The sequence below is a fragment of the Canis lupus genome, chromosome 23 (assembly GCF_048164855.1).
Source record: "Canis lupus baileyi chromosome 23, mCanLup2.hap1, whole genome shotgun sequence".
NCBI lineage: Eukaryota > Metazoa > Chordata > Mammalia > Carnivora > Canidae > Canis > Canis lupus.
In genome coordinates this window covers 10,427,870-10,454,588 of record NC_132860.1, presented here as the reverse complement: position 1 = coordinate 10,454,588, position 26,719 = coordinate 10,427,870, and the positions used below count along the sequence as shown (strand labels likewise).

The 26,719-nt window shown below is 44.3% G+C and overlaps 1 protein-coding gene, 1 long non-coding RNA gene and 1 other non-coding gene across 3 annotated transcripts in view; all 3 read right to left on the bottom strand.

The window, feature by feature from the left end:
- Positions 1–26,719, bottom strand: part of SERGEF (secretion regulating guanine nucleotide exchange factor) — a 220,343-nt gene that overhangs the window by 32,597 nt on the left and 161,027 nt on the right.
- LOC140614718 (uncharacterized) overlaps positions 1–26,719 on the bottom strand; it is a 46,700-nt gene that overhangs the window by 10,417 nt on the left and 9,564 nt on the right. The gene's annotated exons all lie outside the window — the stretch shown is intronic.
- On the bottom strand, positions 20,220–20,326 carry LOC140615673 (U6 spliceosomal RNA). Its single transcript, XR_012016156.1, has one exon. It is a non-coding gene; the product is annotated as a U6 spliceosomal RNA (small nuclear RNA).

Here is a 26,719-nt window from a genome sequence, read left to right as displayed (position 1 = left end):
AAAAGTAGAGACAATATTCTACATAATTCTTAACTACAAGCAGCTCATGATGAATATTAGGATACACATGTAGGCAAAGTGCACAGGAATATAGGAAAGGGAACATTCTACATCACCTCAGGTGCTTCTGGGAGGAAGCGTTTGGGTGGGCCTGAATGGATGGATAAGATATTAGGGTGCCAAAGGGCAGAGGGCATAGTTCAGGTAGAGGGAACTGGAAGGCAGGTGAGTGCAGGCATATTCAGGGAATGGGGCTTGAGACAAGGTGTTGGTGAACGGGGAAGAAAAGGTTGGGAGGGCTGCTGAGAGCAAACTGCACAGCTTCCTCCAGCCAAGTAGGGGCACGGGCTACCCTGCAGACAACAGGAGCCATCTCCTATTGTATCTTGCTAGGATACCGGGGGCGGTTCACAGGCTCTGAGAAGTAGGACTGTTCTTGTGACTGAGAAGCTCATTTCTAGATTCCTTATTCCCCAGAGTGCTCGTGCTTCTTGAGGGAGAAACTAGTGGTTATCTACTCAAGATCCATTCTCCCCACATTTCATTGAGGGAAGCCACGTGCCCCAGCGAAAACCCTAATTTCAAGCTTTCATTATGGTTAGGTGTGGCCATGTAACTAGGTTCTGGCCAACAGGCTGTAGGTGGACACTGCTGGGTACCACCTCAGGGAAAGTACCTTAATAGAGCCACTTTTTGTCTGCTTTCCCTCTACTTGCCTCCTGCTGGAATATGGATGTGACAGCTAGAACTCCAGCAGCTATATTAGACCACGAGAAAACCTTGAAGAAGCAAGCCTGCACTAAGGAAAGTGAAATAGAGAGACAGCTCTTCCTACGGCTACCAGCCCTGGACTGAATATCAGACTTCTCATACATTAGTGTATCAGTCGCTTCACGCTGCCATGACAAAATACGACAGATTGGGTGGCTTAAAGAACAGAAATTTATTTTCTCACATTTCTGGAAGCTAGAAATCCAAACTCAACATGCTTTCAGGGGTGGTTTCTGCTGAACCCTCTCTTCCTGGCCTGCAGATGGCCTTTCCATGTGCCCAAACAAAGGGAAAGTGATCTCTGGTGTCTTTTATTCTTCTGGAAGCAGCATGGTTTCAGTTTCTTTTTCTAGAGCAGAGAGCTTATTAAGACTGTGAGTGATCACTTTGAAATGGTACAGAGATTGAGGACTGGTAAATCCAGAAAGCTCTGAAGCTTGGACATTAGCTGCCTGACTTTACGAAGAAGTAGCAAGAAGAGTAGTCCAGTGAAAGGCCAGGGTAGGCGGAAAGATGAAATATCAAGAATAAAGTCAATAGGACTCACCCATAGAGCTCCATTCTTTGTATACTACAACAGGTGGCATCTAATGAGAGGAGGAGTACGGGTTTGAATCCCCCTTCTGCTACTCTGGCACTTATAAGCTCGGTAATTTTGAGGATGTTAACAGCTCAGAGCCTTAGCTTCCTCAAGTAAAATGAAGATGATATCTATCTATTGTGGGGATTAAATACAAAACATAATACATAATATCTCTGCCAGAGTGCAGTAACAGTAACAACAGCCTACATGCACAGGTCTTATCTGTGCCAGGCACTGTATCATACACACGACATGAGTTCTTTCATTTAGTCTTCACCAGGAGGTAGATGCTATTGAAGAATTTAAAAACTGTTGGTTTCTCCCCAAAGCTATGCCAAGCCACATCCTTGGGTATTTTTAGGAGAAATGCACCAGTCCTTGGAAGGCTCTTCCAGATCCATCCCATGCAAAGCAGCTGTATTGACATCTATTTTGTAACCATCTGCAATCCTCAAAGTTTGCTGCAAATGGCAAAAACCTTTAACTCGGAGGCTCCCCAGCAGGAGTTCAGAGAACTCAAAGGAAATCCTACCAAGGATCCTACCTTTACAACCCCTTTTCAATCGCCAACAGTGAAGACTTTGGAGCATGCTACTGAAAAAGAGAGTGACCAGGCTGGGCAAAGGGAGGAATGGGGAGTCATCATTTAATGGGTAGAGTTTCAGTATGGGAAGATGATGAAGTTCGGGAGCTGGGTGGTGGTGATGCTGCACCACAATGTCAATGTACTTAAGGCCACTGAATTGTATACTGAAAATGATTAAAATGTTAAGTTTTTTTAAAGATTTTATTTATTTATTCATGACAGACACAGAGACAAAGAGAGAGGCAGAGACACAGGCAGAGGGAGAAGCAGGTTCCATGCAGGAAGCCTGACATGGGACTCGATCCCGGGTCTCCAGGATCGCACCCCGGGCTGAAGGCGGTGCTAAACCGCTGGGCCACCGGGGCTGCCCAAAATGTAAAGTTTTTTTATGTGAATTTTACCACAGTGAAGGTTGTAATAGTAGAAATAGTAATAATAACAAATAAAGTAACCACAGTAGTGAGTGCTCTAAAACCCACATATGATGGAAAACACATGAAAGAACTCAGGTATTCTTCAGGCACAAGTTTGGAAACGCTGGTTTTCAGAATAATGATATTACCCACTCCAACCAGGCACATCATATATGTTAGGCACTTTATTCACATTATCTTTATTCTCCAGTAGGGCTCTTCAAGGCATTTCTTGCTTAGAGAGATCAGGTGACCAGCCCAGGATCATACAACTAGAAAGTAGCAGAGATGGGATGTGAAACAAATGGTTCAAAACTACCATGTCCTTCTAGACCATGCTGCTTCACACTCAAATACTGAGTAGATACCTGGATTTTAAAATGTCCATGATTTCTTTTAATCTTATTATTCTGAATTGAGGTGTGGGGTATAAGAAGGTCAGATGTCTTTTAGAAGGCTCCAGGGCATGTAGGTGAACCCAACCCTATTCCATAGGTGCCCTGTATGCCAGTGGTAACCATTCTAGTAAGAGGAAACTGGAAGACCTTTGATATTAGAATCAGCAGAAATACCAGCTTGATGTTACACCAGAAGGCTATATCAGGACCCAAGGACCACAGCTAGCTCCCATGACTGGGAGGGAGGCCACCAGCCAACAGAGAACACAAGGCAAGCTCCAGATATATCTAAAGCTACTGAAAGCATTTCCCTCCAGTCCCTTTAGGGTAGTCACCACATCCCAGAAGAGAAATTCAGAAGAGGAAGGAAGAAGATGAAGCAGAAGAAGGAGTAGAGACAGGTGAGAGGTTCTGAAGGCTACGGCTTCTGTTCAAATCCCAGCCCACTGTTCTGTCAGTAAAACCAAACTCGTAATCACTCTGAAGCCAGCACATCATCTCATGATTGCCTTGGGTATCCTCAGAAGTCCCCTGGCATCACCTTCTGTTTTTCAGTGACCTCCCTCCAGCCACTGAATCTTGCCCTCTATAGACAAATGAGTTTGGGAAATGGTCCTCAGGTCTAAGTCAGTATCAAAAGCACCCAGATAACAAAGGTATTATGGCAGAGTCAAGGGATCAGAGACAGGGAAATGGGTTTTCCATAAAACTGACTGTTGATCAGAGACTCCTTGACACTGACTCCGTTTCTTCCCCCCTGGCCAAAATATAGACTTGCTAGCCCTGAGTTTGCTTCCCAAAGTAGGAAAGCTCTTTGTAAGAGAGGCACTTGTAAACATTCTCTTAAAAGAAAACAGAGAAATTGTTAAGTTCTTCAGGAATGATGAGCCAGGTCTTATGTATAAAAGATCTGTGCTGCAGCACAAATAAGCTGTTTCTTGGATGCTCTGGGGCCTACTCTGCACGGACAGCATCACCAGCAGCTGCATGCCGCATTTTGGAACCAGGGGCTGGATGCAAGATCAACATTCTGCATCTACTTAGGTCTTGCTCAGTCTCCTTACTCCCAGTACATACCTGCATCCTTGGGTTATAAAATCAGGAACTCAATGTGATCTTATAAATGGTGTGCATGTACGTGTGTAGTGTGTGCTCATTCCTGCCAATCCAGACTCTCACTGCCTTTCTCCCCTTTTCCTTCAAGAACCTCCTCATTTAGCTGATCTGTTGTATTCATTTGTAATTGGGTCTCATTCATGTCCCAAGAAGGACCCCTGGAATACTGAGTGGAGCCGTGGTTGACCAGCCCTACCACGTGGATTTAGCTGGAGTCGACTGGGCTCCACTCCACAACAGCGCTTGGCTGTCGCCTGCTCACTTTGAGTGGAGGATCCGGCACTTATTTTAGGCCCTTATAAATAATACATTTTGTCATCTTGATTCTTCAAGGCCTTCTTTAAAGCTATTTTTTCCTCTTTGGGAAAACCTCTTTTACTCTATGAGACAGAGTTGTTCATAAATCAAGAGGAGTTCCAAGTGACCGAAGCCTGAATTCCTGACTTTGGAAAGAGTGGGAAGCCACCAAACCTGACTAGTCAAGGAAGAAGCTGGCTTCACACAGGAGGGGGATCTTCAAGGATGAAAATAAATGCTCACAACATTTCTGACTCCTTGACCTCTGACCCAGGAAGTCCCAGTATCAGACCTTTAAATATTATCTTCAACTTGCTAAGAGTCCCTAGAGGTTGGATACCCTCAGGGAAATGTGAAGAGTTCTTGCCATCTGTAAAATGGAGACAAGGCTACCTGTCATGCAGACTTGTCCAAGTGCGTGGTATAAAGTCCAAGCTCAGTGTGTGAGCTCTCCTTAGATTCCCCTTATCCCCTGCAACTTTCAAAAAGATATATTTGCACCCTGAAAAAGTGTCATTGTCCCCCCTCTTAAATGACTAGTAACCACTAAAGAAGTGGTCTTTAATATGACACAAAGTAGCTCACCTGCACAGCAGACAGAGCACTAAGCTTGGAATTAGATGGACCAGGGCTTGAATTCTGGCTCTTACTTGTTATGTGATCTTGGGTAAGTTCTTCTCTAGACTTCAGTGTCTTAATCAATGGGGATAAATCACTAATTTCATAGTCTCTTTTAAACTTTAATGAGCAGATAAATTGCAGGGAATCTTGTAAAAATACAGATTCTGATCCAGCAGATCTCAACTAGGGCCTGAGGTTCTGCATTTCTAATTAGTGCTGACCAAGGCCAAGGCTGAGAGTTTGTGGATCACTGTTTTAATAGAAAGGACATACATGGTCAGAGCATGTGACAGGCTATGTCAGTTTGAGTTCTGATTCTTTATCCAGTGTTGTTCTACCTTAAAATGCAAAGAAGGTCATTCTATAACTCAGACTATGTATTAATACTTGATTCTTCACAGGTAAGCCAAATACTGATTATTTATCTAGTAAAATAACAAGGGTTGGCAAAAACCACTTGTCATCAATCTTCTTCCTCGAAAAAAAAATAACCCACTATACATCAGCTGGCTGATGTAAAATGCAAACTTACAAACAAGCAAATCTCCAATAGAACTTAAAGCACCTCAGATGAACACTTCTGGGGGTAACAATGTAAATGGCACCCCTCCACACAAAAAGAGGCATTGAAAGCTTTGACCACCAAAGGCAGATTTGGGGAGGTAAGGGAGGAAGCTGCCAAGACCACCAGGTCCCTGAGCTTAGTTTGATGGGGGAGGTGGGGAGGAAACTGATGAGAGAATCTGATGGAATGGAAAAGGGAAGCCAGTGGAAAGGGCTGTGAAAGAGGCTTTCCTTCTTGGAACAATCACACTTATGTTCAAGACACAGCTCCAGAGTCACCTCCTTGGTGATACTTCCTTGGTGACACCTACCCTGACAGCTGGTTCCTGCTCTTGTTGCCAAAGCACTAATGACTACCTCTCTACCCCACCCACCCTACCTCCAGAGTTGGTCTTGAACTGTAATTGAATACTCATTTCCATATTGATCTCCAACCCTCTGAGGTCAGGGACCATGTCTTATTTATTTCCATATACTCAGCCTGGCACAGTGCACTGACCCATATTAGGCACATATGAATGATGTTGATTGAATACATGAGGTGGAGAATATGAAAGAGAATGACCTTGCAACAGGGTTTATGTTTCCTGGAGGTATTCATTCATATATTCATTCTCTTGGTGAATGTATATGCTCCAAGTGTGAACACTCAGACCTTTTTATCAGTTTTCAGTGTATTTTTATTTGAGAAATGTCTCAAACTTTCTTGATCCCAAGATTGTCAGCTTAGTAATATATATAGTAATTATATATATTATATAATTATTATATTATATTATCATATAATTATATATTATCATAATTACATTATTGTATTATATATAATATTATTCTTATTATTAATTATATGTAATTATATATATAATTATATTATATATATACACACATTAGTTTTATATACATACACAGATGTTTATATATGCACATATATGCATATATAAAGCTTTTATCATTTTTTCAAAGTGCTTTTCTATTTTCATAGTAATCAAATATATCATTTCCCCATTTTCAAACAAGGAAACTGAAGGCCAGAAAAAAAAATTAAGTGATCTAAGGCAGAGTCTCAAACTTTAGGTTCATAAGAATCACTTGGGGCACTTGTCAAAAATAGAGTCCTGGCCTCCTGCTCCCAGAGGTTCTGATTCAGTGGGTATAAGATAGAGCCTAAGAATCTGCATCTTAATGCTCCCCAGTTTCTGAGGTAGGGGGTCTACAGACGTGGGGCCAGGCCCCCAGATGACTAGAGCTCACCCCAGTGCCTTCCTCAGGCCAGGTACCTGGTGTATTATGGAGCTCAGTCTCTGTTGGAGGTTGTTTCAGGGCTTTGGATCCAAACCTAGAGTCATGGGATAGGAGGCAAGTCATACAGATTGCACCTTCACAGGGCCAGGCAGGAAACCTAAAACCAGAGACTCTCAGATGATGATGGCAGTTCCCATGTTCCATGTGAAAAACTGTGAAGATAGAGTGGTGGCTGGGAAATAGATCACATTTCTGAGGACGTAAGACCTAGAAGGCTAGGTTCTGGAAAACAACCAGACCCTCTAGGTAACAGAGAAGGAAGGAAGGAAGGGACAGAGGGAGGGAAAGAAAGAAAGAAAAAGAAAAGAAAGAGAAAGAAAAGGAGAGAGAGAGAAAGAAAGGGAGAGAGAAAGGAAGGGAGAGAAAGAAAGAGGGAGGGAGGGAAGGAGGAAAGGAAGGAAAAATTACAAAAAGGCTCAACTTAGGAAATACTGAATGTGTTGGATATATTTATTTTGGATTTGTATTCCTCTTCTCTTACTTCAAGGCAGCTTACCCAATGGGACAATCCAGTAAAGAACAGCGACCAAAGAAAGGACAAGTAACTGTCTCCCTTCCACATTCACACCCTGCTGACTGGGCCACTGTCTTGTCTCTTCCATCAGCCCCTTCTCATCAACCACTGCCATGGCCCTGATTAGAGAACTCAAGTGCCATCTTTCTTCTTAACTTTATAGAAAGGCCTCCCCAGGGTCTCCCTGACACCCTTCCTTTTCCCTCAATCTCCACCAGAAAGACTCATTGATTTCCTGAGCATAGATCTCATCCTGGAGTGTAAAAGACCACCGTAACTACACCCAGATCTGGTTCTGGCCCTAGCTCCAGCTCCAGATCCAGCTTCATCATTAACTAGCTGTCTGACCTTCAGTTACTTATTTCCCTTTTTGGGATTTGGTCTTTACGTGTGAGACAGAGGGCTATAATGACTTATCTCCAAAGTCCTTTTCAATCCTAGGGTTTTATTCCTGATTAAAAACTATTAATGAGGGATCCCTGGGTGGCGCAGCGGTTTGGCGCCTGCCTTTGGCCCAGGGCGCGATCCTGGACATCCGGGATCGAATCCCACATCGGGCTCCCGGTGCATGGAGCCTGTTTCTCCCTCTGCCTATGTCTTTGCCTCTCTCTCTCTCTGTGTGACTATCATAAAAATAAAAATAATAATAATAAAAAAAAATAAAAAAAAATAAAAACTATTAATGACATCTTATTGCCTAAGAATTAAATACACAACTGCCTCACCCTGGAACATTTAAGGAAGCCCTCTGTGATCTGCTCTACCATGAACTGAATGTTTGTGTCCTCTCAGAATTCATATGTTGAAACTCTAATCCCCAGTGTGATGGTGTTTGCAGGTAGGGCCTGTGGGAGGTGGCTAAGTCATGACAGTGGAGCTCCCGTGATGGGCTAAGTGCCCTTCTAAGAAGAGACACAAAAGAAAATTGCTTTCTCTCTTTCTGCTCTCCACCATGAGAGGACATGGCAGGAAGATAGCCATCTGTGAACCAGAAGGAAGGCTCTCAACAAGAACCTGGCCATGCTGGCACCCTGATCCTGAACCTCAAGTCTCCAGAACCATAGGAAATAGAGGTTTGGTTAAGCCACCCGTACGTCTATGGTATCTTATTATAGCAGCCTGACCTGACTTAGGCCCCAACTCTTTTTTATTTATTTTATTTATTTTTTTATTTTTTTTCCCAACTCTTTTTTAAAGCATTGTTCCCCTTTATGCTCCCTTTGTTAGAGTCAAAGTGATGTATTCCTAGTTTCTCAAACGTGCCTGGAGTTTTCTGCTTCCTTAATGCTTTTGTCATTATTTTGGAAACCTACTACATCTTTCAATGTGGAAGATCCCTACAGCTCTCAAGGTCCAAATCACACAGATGTCTTTTAGGTTTTCCCTCGATGTCCCGGCCTAAAAGCAAACTCTCTCTTGTAGCTGCTGGTACTGCACTGGGCCTTCTGGGTCACAACCTGAGCGGTGTTACAGCTGACATTATAGCTCTTCTCGGGCCTGGCTCGCATGGGACGGCAGCGCCTGTGAGTCGCCACCCCACTTAGCACAGGGCCCTGCACAGTGAATACTTTGATAAGCAACTGCTGAGTGAATATCAGAAAGCAGATGCTCCCGTTGCAGCTGGATCATTAATTCCAGTGGCAGCCAAGGCAGAGAGGGTCACATGGGCAGATAGGTGCCAGTCTTACAAAAGATTATGAATTCCTATTAAAGTCAACAACTTTTTCTTGAAATCAACTCCAAGAGCGTGAGCCATAAAAGGGGGCCACAGAGCTTGGCGAGGCAGTGTAGTCATTGCTCATAAAAGCCAAAGGCTGTGCAGCGCCTGGTGGCTCAGTGGTTGAGCATCTGCCTTCGGCTCAGGGCGTGATTCCAGGGTCCTGGGATCAAGTCCCACATCAGGCTCCCCACAGGGAGCCTGCTTCTCCCTCTGCCTAGGTCTCTGCCTCTCTCTCTCTGTGTCTCTCATGAATAAATAAATAAAATCTTTCTTAAAAAAAAAAAAAAAGCCAAGGTGCTCAGTTTGGTGGTGGCAGGCTGACCGGGAGCTCCAGGCAACTACAGAGCATGTCCTCAAGACCATGGTGCCTCCGGGAATTCTAAGCCCTACTCAGGCAGTGTGGCAAGACTTTTCGCTTAAATGATGTACTTGAAGGGATTTCTTCTTCTGACCTCCCCCCGCCCTGGATCTGGCCTGTCCCAGCTTATTCTCTGCCCACCTGAGGTCACAGTCAAGTATGTATATGTTTTATCTCTCCGTCTAGACCGTCAATTCCTGCCTGGAAGGATCTTGTTCATCTTGTATCTTGTTCATTCTATCTCCCCCATGCATAGCACAAAGCCCTGCTCATAGCAGATGTCAATAAATGTTCTCTGGATGGATGCTCAAATTTAGATCAAATTGACTCAAATCCCAATTAAAATCCCCAGTCAGGAAGACAAGATTTAATTCATATTTTTTTTCCTACAAAAGGGACAATCTTGCTGTTTAATATAACCTAATACATTTTCTTCACAACTCAGAGACAGACACAGGTTCTGTTTTTAGAAGGCATATCTGAGATGCTGTAAAGTATTGCTTAATTTTGATATTTTATTCTGATTATACTTGAGGCATACCAGAAATATGAGTGATGACTTGGCTTGCTCTGAACCATTCTATGCATCATCCTAGAATCCTAGGGACAGCACAATGAAGGGCTGTGGAGACCAACCAAGTCATGACAAGGCTGAGAGAAGTGAGGTGCAAGAGCGGGGCTTAGAACCCATGTTTGGTTGCCTGGTTTGTCGGTTTTCTTTGCCCTGCTCTTCCACATGTCTTATGCTAGGTGCCAGGGATGTGGAACTGGCATAGACAATCAAAGCCATGACTGGGTTCTCAGGCTGCTGGTCACGTCTTGGTTCCCCGGCCCAGGACATTTAACTTTCTTCAAAGGAACAACATGGCCTCTTTGAGAGAGCTTCCAGGGAAAGGACCAATGTCTATTGGACAAGAAAGCCTTGCATTTACTGGAGCACTTCCCTACAAGTCAAGGGCACCCATTCAAGGGCTAGCGGACTGGAATTCCTTGAAAGTCTAGTACTTTCTGCCTTAGCACTATCTCCTTGGAATTCATACAACCATGGCCACACTCAGACAAATCTTCCTTCAGACTAGATTGTTATTTCTCACTTCACTGTTCTCCACCATGCCTTACACAATGTAGGCAACTTATGCTTGTGCTGATGAGACAACTGTACAAGGTAGTTTTGGGTCCTCAACACTTCCCTCTTTAAACTCATACACAAACTCGTCTTCTTTGGGGAATGGAGAAAAGGCCCCATCCTCTGCCACTTCTGGCTGACTGGAAGTGACTGCCTGGTGTGCTATGTTGAGAACGTTTCTGAGGCTGCATCCAGACGCAGTAGGAAATGGGGATTTGATTGATTGTCGGTCTATGGGGGAGCTATTTGCTTTCTACCAACTAGACCCTGGCTTTAAAATCTCTGTTGGTCTCCAGGCGCCTAAAGGATTAAGTCCAACACTGTCAATGTGGCACATAAAGTGCTTCACAGTGCAGTCAACAACCTTACAAACCAGCCTGTATCTCCACCCCACACACCCTATACCCCAGCCATGCTGAAGTGTTTTTTCTTTTTTTTTTAAAGATTTTATTTTATTTATTCATGAGAGGTACATAGGGAGAGGCAGAGACCTAGGCAGAGGGAGAAGGACGTTCCCTGCGAGGAGCCTGATGCAGGACTCAATCCCAGGACTCCGAGATCACGACTCGATGCTCAGTCACTGAGCTACCCAGGCGCTCCGGAGGTATTTTCTATTTCTTGAATACACCTCACTCCTTCAGGATTCTGGGCCTTTCCAAATGCTATTCCTTTTTTTCTGGAAGGTCCTCTCTTCTTGCCACCCCTACCCCCATTTTCCAGTAGAGAACAAATAGATATTAATGTTCATAAACTGAGTTGTTCCTGGCCATTAGTTGTATTATTTTAACTACAAATTTTTACTGAAATATAAAGTATAGGCTTTGTGAAGCCCTCCTTTATTTATCACATGAAAAGCTAGCTCTCTCCTTCGTGTTCCTACACCTCCTTGTTTGTCCTTTTGCCACTATACAGACTGAGATTTATTTATTTATATGTCTACTTCCCCAAAGAGGGGAGGCCCTAAAGAACAGAGCCCTATTTTGTTTGTCAAAAGTAGAACACCAACTACACAGATAAGGCACTTCCTACAGGACTCATGAATGAATGAATTCTTTGAAAATATCTCTCTTTTTCACTTCTCTAAGGCTTCTTTCTGAGATGCAAGAACTAGCCCCTACATAGAGTCAAACTTGTAGAGGTGCACCCTGACAGTCAGGTCTGTCACCTGTCAAGACGTCCTCCCCCTGCTCCAGGTTTAGGAACTGAAACTAGGTATCACTTTGATCTACACTAATTGGGTACTAAGTAGATTAAGCAGAATGGATTATTTCATCTAATCCTTTGTCAAACCCTGTTACCCTCACTTCAACATAATCACATATTTACCTGCCGGTCTCTCCCATCATAACCCCGTCTAGGCCACTGTCACTCTCTGGGCTATTATAACAGCCTCTTAATCCGTGTCTCTGCTTCCCTGTTTACATTTTATAACCCACTCTCCACTTAGGCACCTCAGTTTTACTTAAGGTCACACCACTCCCTGCTTAAAGCCTTTCAGTGGCTTCCCACTAATTCTAGGAGAAAAAAAAAAAAAATCCAAACTCTTCTGTGCCCTCCAAGGCCCAACATGATCCGGCTTATGCTCTCTGATCTTACGGCTCCTCCCTCTGGTACACTCCTCCCAGCCATCCTGATCTCCATTTTACTCCTTGAATGGCCAAGCCCTTTCCAACATTGGGTCTTTGTTCTCATGGCTCCCTTAGCCTGGAATGCTCTTGCCCTGGCTTTTCATTTGAGAGCTTAGCTCAAGAGTCACTTCCTCAAAGGGTCCTTCCTTGACCATTCTATCCAAAACGCATAAAATTATCTTCCAGTTACTCTCCATCCCAGAGCTCTATTTATTTCTTTTATGATACTTAAAATCTAAAATCATCTTACTAACTTAGTTCTTTATGCTTTTGTTATTGACCTCTCACACTACAATGTGAGCTCCATGAAAGACCTGCCTCCTTCACTGCCATAGCTACTAACACAGGGTCTGGCAGAAAGCAGGTGCTGAGGGGCTGGAGCCTGGAGTGGCTCAGTCAGTTAAGCATCTGACTCTTGATTTCAGCTCAGGTCATGATCTCAGGGTGGTGAGATAGAGCCCTACATCAGGCTCTGTGCTAGCGCAGAGTCTGCTTGACCCTCTTTCTGTTCCTCCCCCCACCTGCTCTCTCTCTCTCTCTCTGTCTCTTTCTCTCTCTCAAATAAATAAGTAAAATCTTAAAAAAAAAAGAAAAAAAAGGAGAAGGTGCTGCATAAATAAATTTTTACTGAAAGCCAAATGAATATACTTCTGAGGATCCCCAAAGACAGGGCTCCTACTTTTTCCCCTGACTACTGCATACTCTTCTTAAACATTAAATTATGATAAGCTGCAGATCATGATGCTAGAAGTCAGGAGACCTGGATTCTAGGTCACTCCCATGTGTGGCCCCTCGTGAAACACAGCATAACAACCTGAAAGATCCAGGCAGGATGCCAAAATAAGGAAAACAACTTGTATTTGCCTTAGACAAAGTCAGGAAAGGGGAGAGCCCTGCAGCGGGAGAGGCCAGAATAGGCTTTAGCGTTCCAGAACACAGCCCTGGAATAAATGTCAGGGGTGCAGTGCAGCATGCCAGGGAAGGATGGTGTTTCCTGAGCTGGCAAAAGACTAAACAGGCGGTATCTGACAGGGAACTCAGATCAGAGGCTGGAAGTGGCCTCTGGGGAATTGGCGGGGTGTGATGAAGAAAGCTAGGGAGAAGACTTCAGCATGACCTCAGCTTCTAAATGTATTATATGGGATGCAGCGGAAAGACCACAGGATTAGGACTCAGAGGGGGAACTAGAGAAGGCAAAGAAGCACTGCATGAGCACCCCCTCCACTGCAGGCTCTGTGCTAGGCAGTGCATCCACATGACCTCATCCAGGCCTTGTAATCACCCTCCCAGGGAGGTAGCAATATTCTCATTATAAAGAAACTGAGGCCTGCACAAGTTGCTTTAGCTCTCTGAATTTCAGGATGCTTCTTGGAAAAATGGGTATGAGAAAGCAGGGAAACATGGTCTCCTGCACACCTGAGCCAGGTGCTTTGTAAATTTTACTGTTACTATTAATAACCACTTATAATATTAATCACTAGCTTGTTCAAGGTCACAGGGCTCACGAACATCCTAGGTGAGATGCGAATGCTGAATGGTGTTTTCACCATCAGGCTGCTCTAGAGAAGACCAGGATTTGAAACACAGCTTTGCCAATAATTAGCTGTGTGACCTCAGACAAACTATTGTACCCAGCAAGAGCCATGCTCTCTTCATCTGAATAAAGGGCCCAAGAGCTTCGCCCTATAGAGCCTGCAGGGAGGCCAGAGGAATAAATAACCAATGACTGTAACTGCCTTGTGTGTGCAGTTGGGAACCATGATATCTGTGATAAGCACCCCAAATGGGGACAAGTATCTTCAGGTTGGCATGATTCAAGTGTGTTACACGGTGACATATGAAGCCAGAGCCATACCTGGGTACCAAGGATTTTGCATGCAGCAAATGGCCTTGAGTTTACAGTGACTGTGCTGGCATCATTCAAAGGCTAGTCTATAGATTGTTAATGTTCTCCTGGAAAACGAAAACAGTGTGAGCTTCCCAAGACACCACCAGAATTTTATCCAATACATTAGGAAAATAACTCCTCAAAAAATCAGCTTAAGGAGACAGATGGCATGAAAAAGGGGCATAACCAGAATTCTTAAGGGGGTCGAATTGCAAGCAATGTGCTACCTTTGGCACCTGGAAGGATCTTCTGTAAGGAAGACTGAGTTCTTTGGGGAAACTGAAGCTGGGTGGGCTGCTTGCTGAGCAGTGTCTCCTCAGGCAGAACCAGCTCAGTGTGTCCCTGCCCACCCCTGGCTGCAGCGAGCTGACACATGGCCTGCATACATGCTCTGGGGAGCCATGCAGATCCAGGCCACACACATACCACAGAGTTGACAGCTGACTGGAGGCACCCCAGGATCCTCCCATTCTTACATCCTGGGGTGCTGGCTGCTAAGCTTAATTAATCTGACCCTGGTACATACACAACTCTGCAGGATATTATGAACCTGGTTTGGAAGACTGTAAGAAGGAGGTGCAGAGAGCAACGCACCCTAATCACACAGCTAGAAGAGGTGGAGCTGGGATTTAGCCAAGGTGCTTCTGACTTCAAGGATCCTTCAAGTCCCTGAAGATCAAGATGAAAGGCAAAGATAGGAATCAGAGGATCTTAAGAGATGCAATTCTCAGGTCACCATCCTACCCTGGGAAGCAGTTTCTCTGTCCCACTGGACACATGGTCAACCCTCTGCAGGAACATCTCCCCTAACAGGGGCTTAATATCTACTCCAGTTGTAAGAAGTTCTTTGTTCCACTGACACAGAGAATGTCAGCTTTCCCGGAGTCCCTGACTTGGCATAGTTTGTCCCCCTCCTTCACTGTGTGTTAAATATACCAGAGGATTTTTAAAAGGACGCCTATGCTCCCTTTCACGATGGTAATCACTCATGTAGCTCATGAGTTTAGATTTTCACCAGGCCAACATGTTCTTAGAGCACGTATCTGTTCCACTTGGGATTCATAAATCCTATCACGCGGTGCCAAGGCTTGGTGAGTCACTCTGCTGCTCCCCTCTCCCCACACCTGCCCTGCTTGCTGGTTGAACTTCCTTGACCATTCCACAGGAGGACACGAAGCCTGCTCTGTTACTTCTTTCCCCTCACAGGGACAAGCAATGCTCTCAGACAAAAAACCAGAACACATGGCACAGGTGTGCAGTGGGCGGTGGGGCTCAGACTGCCCAGCTGAGCTCCATTCAAAGTGAAAAACTGGCATTGATGTAGTTACTGTCTAGGGAGACTCTGCAAAAAGACAGGAGGCCCAGATATAGACCTGGGAGTCGCAGCTGCAGAGGGAGCCCTTGACAAACCAACTCTCTGAACTCAAGGACGTGCCCCCTTGATAAAAGTCAGCAGAGCTCAGCATCCTGGAGATTTAGTATTCAGAGAAAGGGCAGCATCCTGCTGGTGTCTTTATGATCACAAGAACAGCAGCGCCAAATGGGTCCTGGGGATGTCACTTCCCAAAGAATCAGGGGTCCTTTCTGACTTGGCATTGTGCCTGCCACATCGTAGATATATATTAATAGCAAATATTTTAATAATAAATGAAGAAATGAATACAAGGACACACATCAAACACAACTATCTCACCCACAGATTTGGGGAAAAAAGCACCTCGAACGACATGCATCAATATCTGAACTGCTTTCCCTGAAGAAGCAGATTCCCCTCAGACCGTTCATGGGTCAGACTTCGTAGGCTGAATTTTCTCACATGTTCTTTTTCAGGATATCCTGGTATTCTGATATTCTGGTAAAGAAACAGAACCATGAGGGGTTGGGGGGCAAACGAGGAGGCCTCAGACTAACCAGTCTAAAACAAGCCCTACCCCCACAGGGGCTGGATCTGGGTCAGACTGCCCAAAGGCATTCCAAGGCCACTGTGTCCTACCGTGGATGGCCTTGGGCATGGAACATCCACATGTGGATATCTAAAAGGCACCTTGAGTGCAGTGTGTTCAGATTCTCAGATCAAGATATTTCTACCCAAACCAAGTCTTCTTCCACTTTTTTTTGTTTTTTTTTTTTAAGCTTAGAATGGCAAGAAAGCTGGTAGCTGTTCTTTTTTTAAAAAAAATTTGTTTAAATTCAATTTAGGTAGCCTATAGTGTATTATTAATTTTAGGGGTAGAAGTTAGTGATTCATCAGTTGCATATAACACCCAGTACTCATTCCATCACATGCCCTCCTTAATGCTTATCACCCAGTTACCCTATCCCCCCCCACACCTCCCCTCCAGCAACCCTTAGTTTCCTATAATTAAGAGTCTCTTACAGTTTGTCTTCCTTTCAGTCTTCACCTTATTTTATTTTTCCTTCCCTTCTCCTATGTTCATTTTTTTTGTTTCTTAAATTCCATGTATGAGTGAAATCATATGGTGTTTGTCTCTGCCTGATTTCGCTGATCATAACGCCCTCTAGTTCCATCCACATCATTGCAAATGGCAAGATTTCATTATTTTTGATGGCTAAATAATATTCCACTGAATAATATTCCACTGTGTGATGGAGCGCGCGTACACACACACACACACACACACACACACACACACACACACCCCAAAACTTCTTTTTCCATTTATCCGTTGATAGAATTTGGGCTCTTTCCATAATTTGACTATTGTGGACAATGCTGCTATAAACCCTGAGGTGCAGATTCCCCTTTGAATCACTATTTTTGTATCCTTTGGATAAATACCTAGAAGTACAATTGCTAGGTTGTAGGGTAATTCTATTTTTAACTTTTGAGGAAACTTCATACTGTTTTCCAGAGGGGCTGCACCAGCTTGCACTCCCATCAACAGTGTAAGAGGGCTCCTCTTTCTCCACATCCTCACCAACATTGGTTGTTTCCTGACTTGTTAATTTTAGCCATTCTGACTGGTGTGAGGTAGTATTCCACTGTGGTTTTGATTTGTATTTCCTTGATGCTGAGTGATATCGAGCATTTTTTTCATATGTCTGTTAGCCACTTGTAGATCTTTGGAGAAATGTCTGTTCATGTCTTCTGCCCATTTCTTGACTGGATTTTTTATTTTTTGGAGTGTTGAGTTTGGTAAGTTGTTCTTTATACTCTTTCCTCATAGCTGTATCTAAGCCATCAACAAGTCCCGCAATTTTACCCCGTAAATATCTCAACCCCCCTATCCCTTCATCTCTGCCATCACTACTCCAGCTCTGCCCAACGTTATTTCTCTCTGGGACAAATACAAAGCCTCCTCTGAACTGATTTCCTCACAGTCACTCTTGCACCCTCCAACCCATTAAGACCACTGTCAAAAAGATCTCTTGTAAATATCAAATTGGTCATATCACTCTCCACATGTACAACACACATATATTTTGCTCCAAATCCTTCAATGGTCCTTATGCTCTTAGAATAAAGGGGAAAAAATCCTTAATAAGGCCCTGATTTCCCTGTCCAGACTCTTCTCTTCTACTCTTCTCTACTCTCTACACCCAAGTCATACCGAGCCTCCCAGTTCCCTAAAAGCACTAAGTTCCCTCTTCACCTTTGAGGCCGTATCAGTACATATGCCTAGAAAGCTTTCCCCCCACCCTACCCACTCCTTTCACCTAATAAACTCCTAATGACCCTTCAGATCTCAGCTCAGATGTCAATTCCTCAGCAAAGAGGTCAGGATCCCTATTATATGCTCTCATGGCAGCTTGTCCCTTTCTCACATAGCATTTATCCTAGTTTATAATTTTACATGACTGGCGCAACTATTTCAATAGTACCATGTTTGTGGTATTAATGTAGTCCTCCTAATACTATGGGGTATACATTAATCCCATTCTGCTGATAAAGAAACTGAGACTTGGAGGGGGCTGGCTAAAACATGATGGGGCCAGGGTCGGCACCTTAGTCTGACTCTAAAGTCTACAGTCTTAATTACTGCCTGCTGCCCAGCAAAATGGAGTTACTCATACCTACTCATAGTGGTGTCATGAAAATTCCAGCACAGTAGGCACTAGGTAAGGGGTGGCTGTTATGATTACTGTGGTGCTGGAGGCATTGTGGGGTGATCATTTACCATTTTGCCCAGAAGAGAGCTAATCTGATTGCCTTTCTGGGGCTGAAACAGTTGGACTTGGTTTGAAAAAGAGACTTTTATGAAAAGCAGCATGCTGTGACAGTTCCAACACAGAGTATGTGGAGAGGGAAGCTGATGTGCTAACAAAACCAACCCTAAGATCTCTGGCCCCGGGAACTAACCGTTCTGAATGAACTTGGGTTTCTTACGGTTAAGCTCAGACATTGGGCCTGCCTGGGGAACCCAAATCTACAATAGTTCCTTGAATTTCTTTTGCTACTTCTTTTTCTATGTCCCTGTAGCAGAGTAAGAGAGAGAACACACTGCATCTGGAGTCAGATTCTAAGTCTGAATTCTGATGTGACCAGAGCGAAGCAAGTAGGGATCCATCAAGGTGACTTATCAGAGCCTCAGGGTCCCAGGAAGCCAGGAGACAACAAGGGCCATATGTCATTCTCTCAGTCTGTTTGGGGATGATCCATTCTTCTGAGTCCCCCCTTTTCCCGTTACTCACCAGTGGCCATGTAAAGGAAGAAAGCAGCCAGAGTAAATGAGTTCCTACTATATATCAAGAACTTTTATATGCATATTTTCATGCAGGAAGTTAATCCTCATAAATATCGTGAGCAACAAGAGCTATTATTCTCATTTTATAATGAAGGAAACTGTATCTTAAAGAGATTAAATGACTTGGGGCAAATCACTATACATTAAGAGGTGAAATAGATTCAAATCCAGTTTTGTTAGGTTCTGAAACCTGTATTTCTATTTACTGTATCAAAAGATTTATAATGCCCGAGTCTACAGGAAGAATTCTGGAAATTAGCTGGATGTGCAGAGTGATGGGAAAGCCATGAAAGCCCATCTGTCCCCTCCTCTGCTTACTAAGCACCTCCTCTGTGCCTGACACTATGCTGGGTGCCAGGGATCTAGGGGTGAACAAACTATGGCCCCTGCTCCTGAGAGGGGTCACAGTATAGTGAGGGAGGCTCTCCAGGGAAAGAAAAGCTAAGACAAAATCAGGAAACTGAGTAAGAGCGAGAAGGGCAGAGGATTCTAAAACATCAGAACCAGACGGGTTCTTGGAAGACAACTACTCAAAACCTGGCTGCATCACTTGGAATCAATCTGGAAGATTATTAGAACCAAAAATTTCCAAGCATTCAATCTCCAATTCTACGGATGTGCAAGTGGGCCCAGGAATCAGTACAGTTAACAATTATCCTAAGTGGTTCAGTAGAACTGGTTCACAGTCCAGGTGAATAAAACCACGGATCCATCCCTTTCCCTTGGCAGGTATGAAAGCAGAAGTGCAGAAAGGGAACATGACTAACCCAAGGACATACAAGAGTCCATGCTTCAGACTCAAGTTGCCAGCTTCCGGCCAAACGACTTGAAGTCATTTTTCAAAAATTCAGAATGATTTACTTTTAGGCATTGTATCTGCATTTGTAAACGTACATAAGACATTTTATGTACATGTACTAGCTAGTTCTCTCAGGATAATGTTATGTGCCTACTGGAAAATTATTTTTTACAAAAGCACAGTGTGGAAAATAACACAGATCTATTTAGAAGACTAAAATGGATATACAGGATGGATACAGGTTTTCATAATCAACAACCATATTCTCCGCCCTATCCTAACCTCTGACCACCGCCATCCTAGGGGAGCGCAATAGGGCAATAAACTTTATTAATTAATCAAGGACAGTGCTTCAAGGTCTGGGTTCTCAGACTGTGATGAAGGCAAGGGAAAAGCAACAGACAAATAAAGCACTTCGGGTTGGCTCAGGCCTTGCTATACCCACAGCATCTTTCTCCACCCAGGAGGGGACACTCTGGCCACTGAAAAAGTGCTGAGCCTCCTGCTCCTGACTTCTCCACAGGCAGCTCAATTCCCTTGCCTTGCTAGAATATCAGAAAGATCCTCTGTCCTTCCAGCTTTAGATTCCTTCTACTGGATACATGTAGGTGACAGGCAAAGGTCAGAGGTACAGAGGTTCTGAGGCTTGAGGGGAAGCAGGCCTTTCTGCAGGCGTTCTGTGAGCTCACTGAGCTGCTCACCAGCTATCTCCACTGGGTCTCCTTTTTCAGTTTCACTGAAGTTTGCCCATACTGCTGTTTGAGAACTCTGACAGCAAACTACATGCTCTGCCTCAATTTCCTCATGTCCTGCTTTTTGGCAGTCTTGCCCAAATCCAATACCATTTACCAATTTGCATGTCATCCTTGTGTAGGGGCCTTGTTAATCTTCTCTGTATCATTCCAATTTTAGGATATGTGCTGCCGAAGCGAGCACCCAATTCCATTTACTTTTTGAGGCCCAGCTTCCAGGGCTATTCCTTCCTCTTCCACTTGCAAGCCCCAGGTTCTGAGGCTGGTAAGGGAGCCCAGAAGCAGTGGTTAGAGGGGTAGATAGGAAAGACTCAGCAGAGCTCAGTGTTAGAGAAGCTAAATGCAGAAAGGGTTCCAAGGAGGGGTACAAGAGCAGTGCCGAGTGGGGAGGTGGCCTCAGAAGGATTAGAGCGGAGGCGAGCTCAGCTCACTGGCCTCCCCACCCTGGGTCTGTCACTGATATGCCAGGCAAGTCATACCCTTCTTTTAGCCTCATTTTTCTCATCTGTAAGTGAGGAAATTGAATTAGCTTGTGTCCATGGTTCCCATCCAGATTCTGAAATTCTATTTTTTTCTTTTTTGGCATTGGGTACAAATGACTAAGATTGACACTATGACTCAATAATAAATGTTTATAATCCAGAACTACAGAGTCTGAAATCTTAGAGCTAGAAGAGATTGACCGATGCAGTTTTTTCTTTCCTGCCCATTTGATGATAAGGAAATTAAGGCCCAGAGGACTATAAATTCTCTGTGGGCTGAGGGCTGGGACTATCTGTCTCATTCCCCACTGCCTGCCTGGAACATTTTCAAAATGTTTGTTGAATGAATGAATGAACAAATAAGGTCCCTCCAAGGTCAGGCAGCCTGGGGGCAGGGGAAATATCCTCTCTCCTTGCCTGGAGGGAGGGAGCAGGATAAAACAGAAGCCTCGGGCTGCTTCTGGCCCTTGAAGGTATGGTGCTCTCCAGCTGGAGAGCCAGAACAGAGCCAGGAACAAATTCTCAAGGCTGGTGGTGCCAGCGGCGGTTGGCCACAAAGTGGGCTTCTGCTAGAGTCCTCCGTGCTGTGCATAATGAATCACGATATGTCAATTACTACATTCTGTTAACAAGCTCGTGTCCGCCTGTGCATCGCCAATGAGTGCCCTGCAATTTGCCACAGATCTGCAGTTAATATGTGGCACAGCAAGGGGGGCAGAGGATTTTGAGATACTCCAGGCCCAGGGAAATCAGGTGGTTGGATTGTTTTTGGCAACTACTGGCCTCAGTGATTGGGCAGCAGTAGGTAGGGATGTACATTCTCCTCTTTGGGGACCAGGTCTGTGTTCTGGGTACCCTTTTGTGTCCTGGAGGTAAAAGGATGTCTGACTCAGGTAAGTCCACCTAGAGGAAGCCATCTCTATACTACTTTGTCTGAAGTACCAAACAAGATGGGGCAGAGAGTGGGAATTAAAAAAAAAAAAATCACCCGCAGCATGGTTGGACGGCCTGATCATCTATTATCAGCTCTGAAGTCTTGAACAGGATTCAAAAGCCAACTCTACTACATACAAGCTGTGTGACCTCGAGTAAGTCTCTTCATTTCTCTGACTTAGTTTCCACATCTGCAAAATGGGGATAAGAATATCTATTTTGCAGAGGTATTTGCAAGTACTAAATCAGATAATGCATATCAAACCCAGAAGAGTAGCTGGCATGGAGGGGGCGTACGGTTTATGAGCCTCCTATCCCGTTCGAGATGTTTTCTGAAGGGATTCTAACCTCTGGAGGAGGATTAGGGCCAGGACCCTACGCAATCCCAGACAAGAAGCTTTGTGTTTCAGATGTGTATGTGTGTGTCCCGCCACTCCCCACCCCCCAGTGGCTCCACGGTGACGATTACAACTGCAGGCATGTGAGGATGTCGGATGTGCCTTCCTCAACTCCACACTGGCTGCGTGAGAAGTGAAGAAGCCTCCTGGTGAGAGGGGAGACTGCTCATTTCTCAGGCAGCACCGCTGCAGCCCCTGACCTACTTTCTTACTAAAAATAGCCCCTCTTAGGTCACTGCTGCAAATTGAATTCCACTGCTTCACTGCACCCTGGAAGCAGGTGGGTGGGCGTCAGAGCACATTTGGTGAGCAGGAACCTCCGCTTCTGTGGCATCTGGCTGCCCACTACGCATGCTAATCCCACACATCTGCCCACAGGGCAGAGGGCTCCAGTGCCCACCCTGCCCAACCCGCGACGTCTGCACACAGCAGGGCTACACCTGGCTGCCCCCCCCTCCCGGGATGCTCTGTAGGGGGTGGGGAGGGAGAGAAGGGGTGGGAACAGTTCCTGGGATTTGAAGTCTGATAGAACTGCATTCAAATATGAGCTCCACTGTGTACTTATTACTTAACCTTGGGCAGGACACTTAAATTTTCTTTGCCTCAGTCTCCTCATCTGTAAAACGGAGATAATAAAACTGACCTCAAGGTACTATACAGATAAGAAATGCTGTATGTAAAGGAGTCGTTGACAAAGAACAGGTGCTCGATAATGAAGCGGTAATAGTTACTCTCTCCACTGTCTGGCCTGCTGGTCCACAGTGCCCTCATGCTGAAGCCTCTTATGGCAGCAGGGGCAAAGGGCTAGCAGACCACTCGGAGAACCAGATAGATTTTAGGCTGAAAGCACCTTAGAGGTAGTTAGGTCAAGTGTTCCCACACATGGCTAAGCATCACAGTAACTAAAGCAGCTTATTAACAACACTGATTCCCAGGGCGCCTGGGTGGCTGAGTTGCTTAAGTGTCTGACTCTTGATTTGGGCTCAGGTCATAATCTCAGGGTCATGGGATAGAGCCCCACAACAGGCTCCATGATCAGCTTGGAGTCTACATGGGATTCTCTCTCTCCCACTCCCTATACCCCTCCCCACCACATGCGCACTCTCTCTCTCTAAAATAAATAAATAAATAAATATTTAAGCAAACAAAACAATACTGATTCCAGATCTTTGCCCTGGATTTTGGGATTCAGGACACCTGTCTTGGGACATGGGAATTTGCATTTTACTAAGCTTTCCAAGTATCTGTGGTATCTGCACTGCCAGGTTCAAGAACCTTTGAGTTAGGCCAGTCACCTCCTTAAAAATAAATGGGTAAATGAATTACTGTTATTTGACCTCCATTATAAGGGTAATATATAGTCATTATAAAATATGCAGAAAATATGGAAAAGTAAAGAGTGAAAAACAATTTAAACAACATGTATTGAGTACCCATTAAGTGCCGGGCCCTCTACTAAGCCCTGGGGATTTGGCAATAACACAGTTCTGACCCTCAAGGGGCATCCAGTCTATGTTTAGAGACAGAAACAGATAGAGAAAACTAACACGATTATAGACATGTTAGATCCTTCTTACAAAATGTGCAGAAACAGAGATGAAGGCACAAGTTACTTTTCCTACGAAGTCAGGGAAATCTTAAGCTGACCTGGAAGGAGATTAAGTATTCACCTTCTGGCCAAGGGAGGGAAGAGCATTTCAGAAGGAATGAACAGAACATACAAAAGCACACACAGTTGGGAAAATGTCCTAGGTCACCATATATGGCAAATGGTGGCACAGGGGTAGCTGGTGTGAACGACTGGGGCCAGATCATGAAGGATCCTGGATGATATCAACAGTGTTGCCTACATTAGGAAGCATGATTTTTCCAATACACTTTTTTTTTATAGATGCCTTTTTGGTTTCATTTTTACATGACCAATGCTATTACTTTTTTTTTATTTTTAAGACTTTATTTCTTAGAGAGAGAGAAAGCACAAGCAGAGGGAGCAGAAGAGAGAGAAGCAGGGTTCCCCTGAGCAGGGAACCTGATGTAGGCCTCTATCCCAGGACCCTGAGATCATGACCTGAGCCAAAGGTAGATGCTTAACCGATTGAGCCACCCAGGCGCCCCCAAAGCTGTTACTCTTTAGTAAATACTGCAAATTAATCAAGTCATAATTGATCCAATCCCAATTATCAGACATTTACGCAGCTTCTAGTTTTACTAAATCATACAAACACTAAGATGGACTATCTTTAACCATAAAGCTGTTTCCATATTTAAGGTCTTTCCTTTGGAGACAATTCCAGGACATGAATTAATAGATGAAATTGAATGGACATCTTCAAGGCTCTTGATAAATAGTTCCAAAGGACTTTCCAAAAGTGACTTGTTCTTGTAAATGAGGAGGGAGGGTCCAAAGAAGTTATAGGTCTTATCCCAGATGCTGAATGGGGGTGGATCCAAGAGCAAAACCTGAGTCTCCTAACTCCTGGTCCAGTGTTCTGTCTTCTACAACACATTGCCTACCTACAGACTTGGGCTGAAAGCAATAAGATATATATAGCCAATGCCTGTGATCACTTCTAACTAAGGATCTTAGGTTAGTTTATACATGGATGGGATATTAGAGTAATATGTACATGCTTAGGCACATGAACACATGTGAAACTCTATATGAAAGTCTGTTTCTAACCTTATCATATATGCTCTTCCCCGCAATTACAGTTTCTGTTCTAACCAAGCCAAGAATATTTTACACTATCTTACCTCTGCACCTTTGATCCTACATGAAATATCTCCTGTTCACCTCTTCAAATTCTACGCATGATTTAAAAAGACAGACCTATACGATCCAAAAAACATTTCCAGACTCTGTGGGCATTTGCCACCATAACACTCATATATGATACTTATTTTATTGTTTTGCAGCACCTCTAGCATTGATGTAAAACTATTTAAGTGTATCTACAAAATAAAAGTTCGTCTCGGGCCTCCATTATTAGAGGTAAATCAAAAACACTTACGCCTTCCTAAAGTTAATGAGGGTAGATTTACTTCAAAAAAGCACTTCTAGAGTTTGATGGGCTCAAGAAAGGTCAGTCTCATACCCTGTGCCTCCTGTGTCACTATAGCAGACAGGCATCTCGGTAGATTGGAAAGGATCGGGAGAATCATGGTGTCCATGTGCTGAGGACCTACTCTGAGTAGCCACAATGCCAGGTGCTTCACATACATTACCCAGAATGACCTTAAAATAATCCCAGCAAGGGAAATAATTATTCTTGCCATTTTACAGATGAGGAATGGGAGACCTGCAACACTGGGTAACTTGCTCAAAGGTCAACACCATTAGAAAGTGTCAAAACTGGGATTTAAATCCAAGTATGTCTGACTCAAAGGACCTTTTTTTTTTTCCCCCTGCTTTACTACAGTGTCTCAGCAAATGTCACTTCAGTTCTGGCTCTGCCTGTGATCAAGCTCTATGGTCCCCCGTGAGGATTCATGCTGAGTCCTAGCTTTCTCACCTATGAGATGGGGATAATTATCTCCCTATCCTGCCCTCACTCCCAACACACACACACACACACACACACACACACACACACACACATACAGCAGTTGTCAAGACTGAATGAGTGTCAGAGATTCAGACAGACATACAATTAGAGTCATGAACATTACGGGTCATTATGACAATGACTGGAGACCCTGCCAAGATCCTCTGTCATTTAAAAAGGATTTAATGATGTTCTCTAGACAGCCCCTTCTAACACCAGAAAGTGGCTGGCTGCAATGCATTTCTTAATGACCTGCAGTAAGACCTGAAATCAAGAAGTTAAAACTCAGAAGATCCATTAGCCAAAATACTGCATTCCTGGAGCCTCTAGGGAATTATGGTTTCCCAGTACATTTTCCTGCTCCTATATATATAGATGTGCACACATACACGTCTTTTACCAGCGGCCCATTTCTAAAAAGCAGGATTCAGGAGAAGGCTGGCTGGGCTCAGACTCCACCACCAGGGGGCCAGTTACAAATGGGTTTGGGGCATTCATTCCAGTTTTGCAGAGGCTTCTGGTACAATGTCAGGGGACCTGGCTGAGGTGTTGGGAAAACTGGCTTATAATTCAGATTTTGCAGCTTACTAGTTGTATAACCTTGGGCAAGACCTCTCGGCCTTCTCTTTCATAGAAAATAGGGAAAATGCCTCATCCTAGGCAAATGAGTTAATGTCCTGGACTGCTGTTTCCCCTGCTCTGAGACTGATGCCCCAGTTACGATGTGTCAAGTGCTCACTGTGTGCCTGGCCCCGTGCTGAGGCTCCTCAAACATTCTTTCACTCACCCTCACCATCCTAGGAGATGAATACTATTATCTCCATTTGACCGATGCAGAAGCCTACACTCAGTTATTCAGTCATCTGTTCCAGGTCACAGTGTTCAGCTGCAGAGTTAGGATTCAAACTCTCGTCTCTTTGAGACCCTGTGCTCTTCACCGCCAAATAAAATTCCTGCCTAACAGGAAGCTGTTGCAAGATGACATGAAATAACATTTATTACTGTAATGTATGGATCTTGAGAACAGAGGGGAGAGACAGGAACTGCCTGAAAAAGATTTACTGCTGTGCTCCCCAAATTCATGAAGTCAGCCACGCAGTGAACATGGGCAGGGGTGATGGATGAAATCGTCCCAAGCTGTAACAAGCAGCTGAAGGCCGGTTTGGTAGTGAGAGGGCCCTGCTGAAGACCAGGGCAAAGCACTCGTGCCTGAGCATCG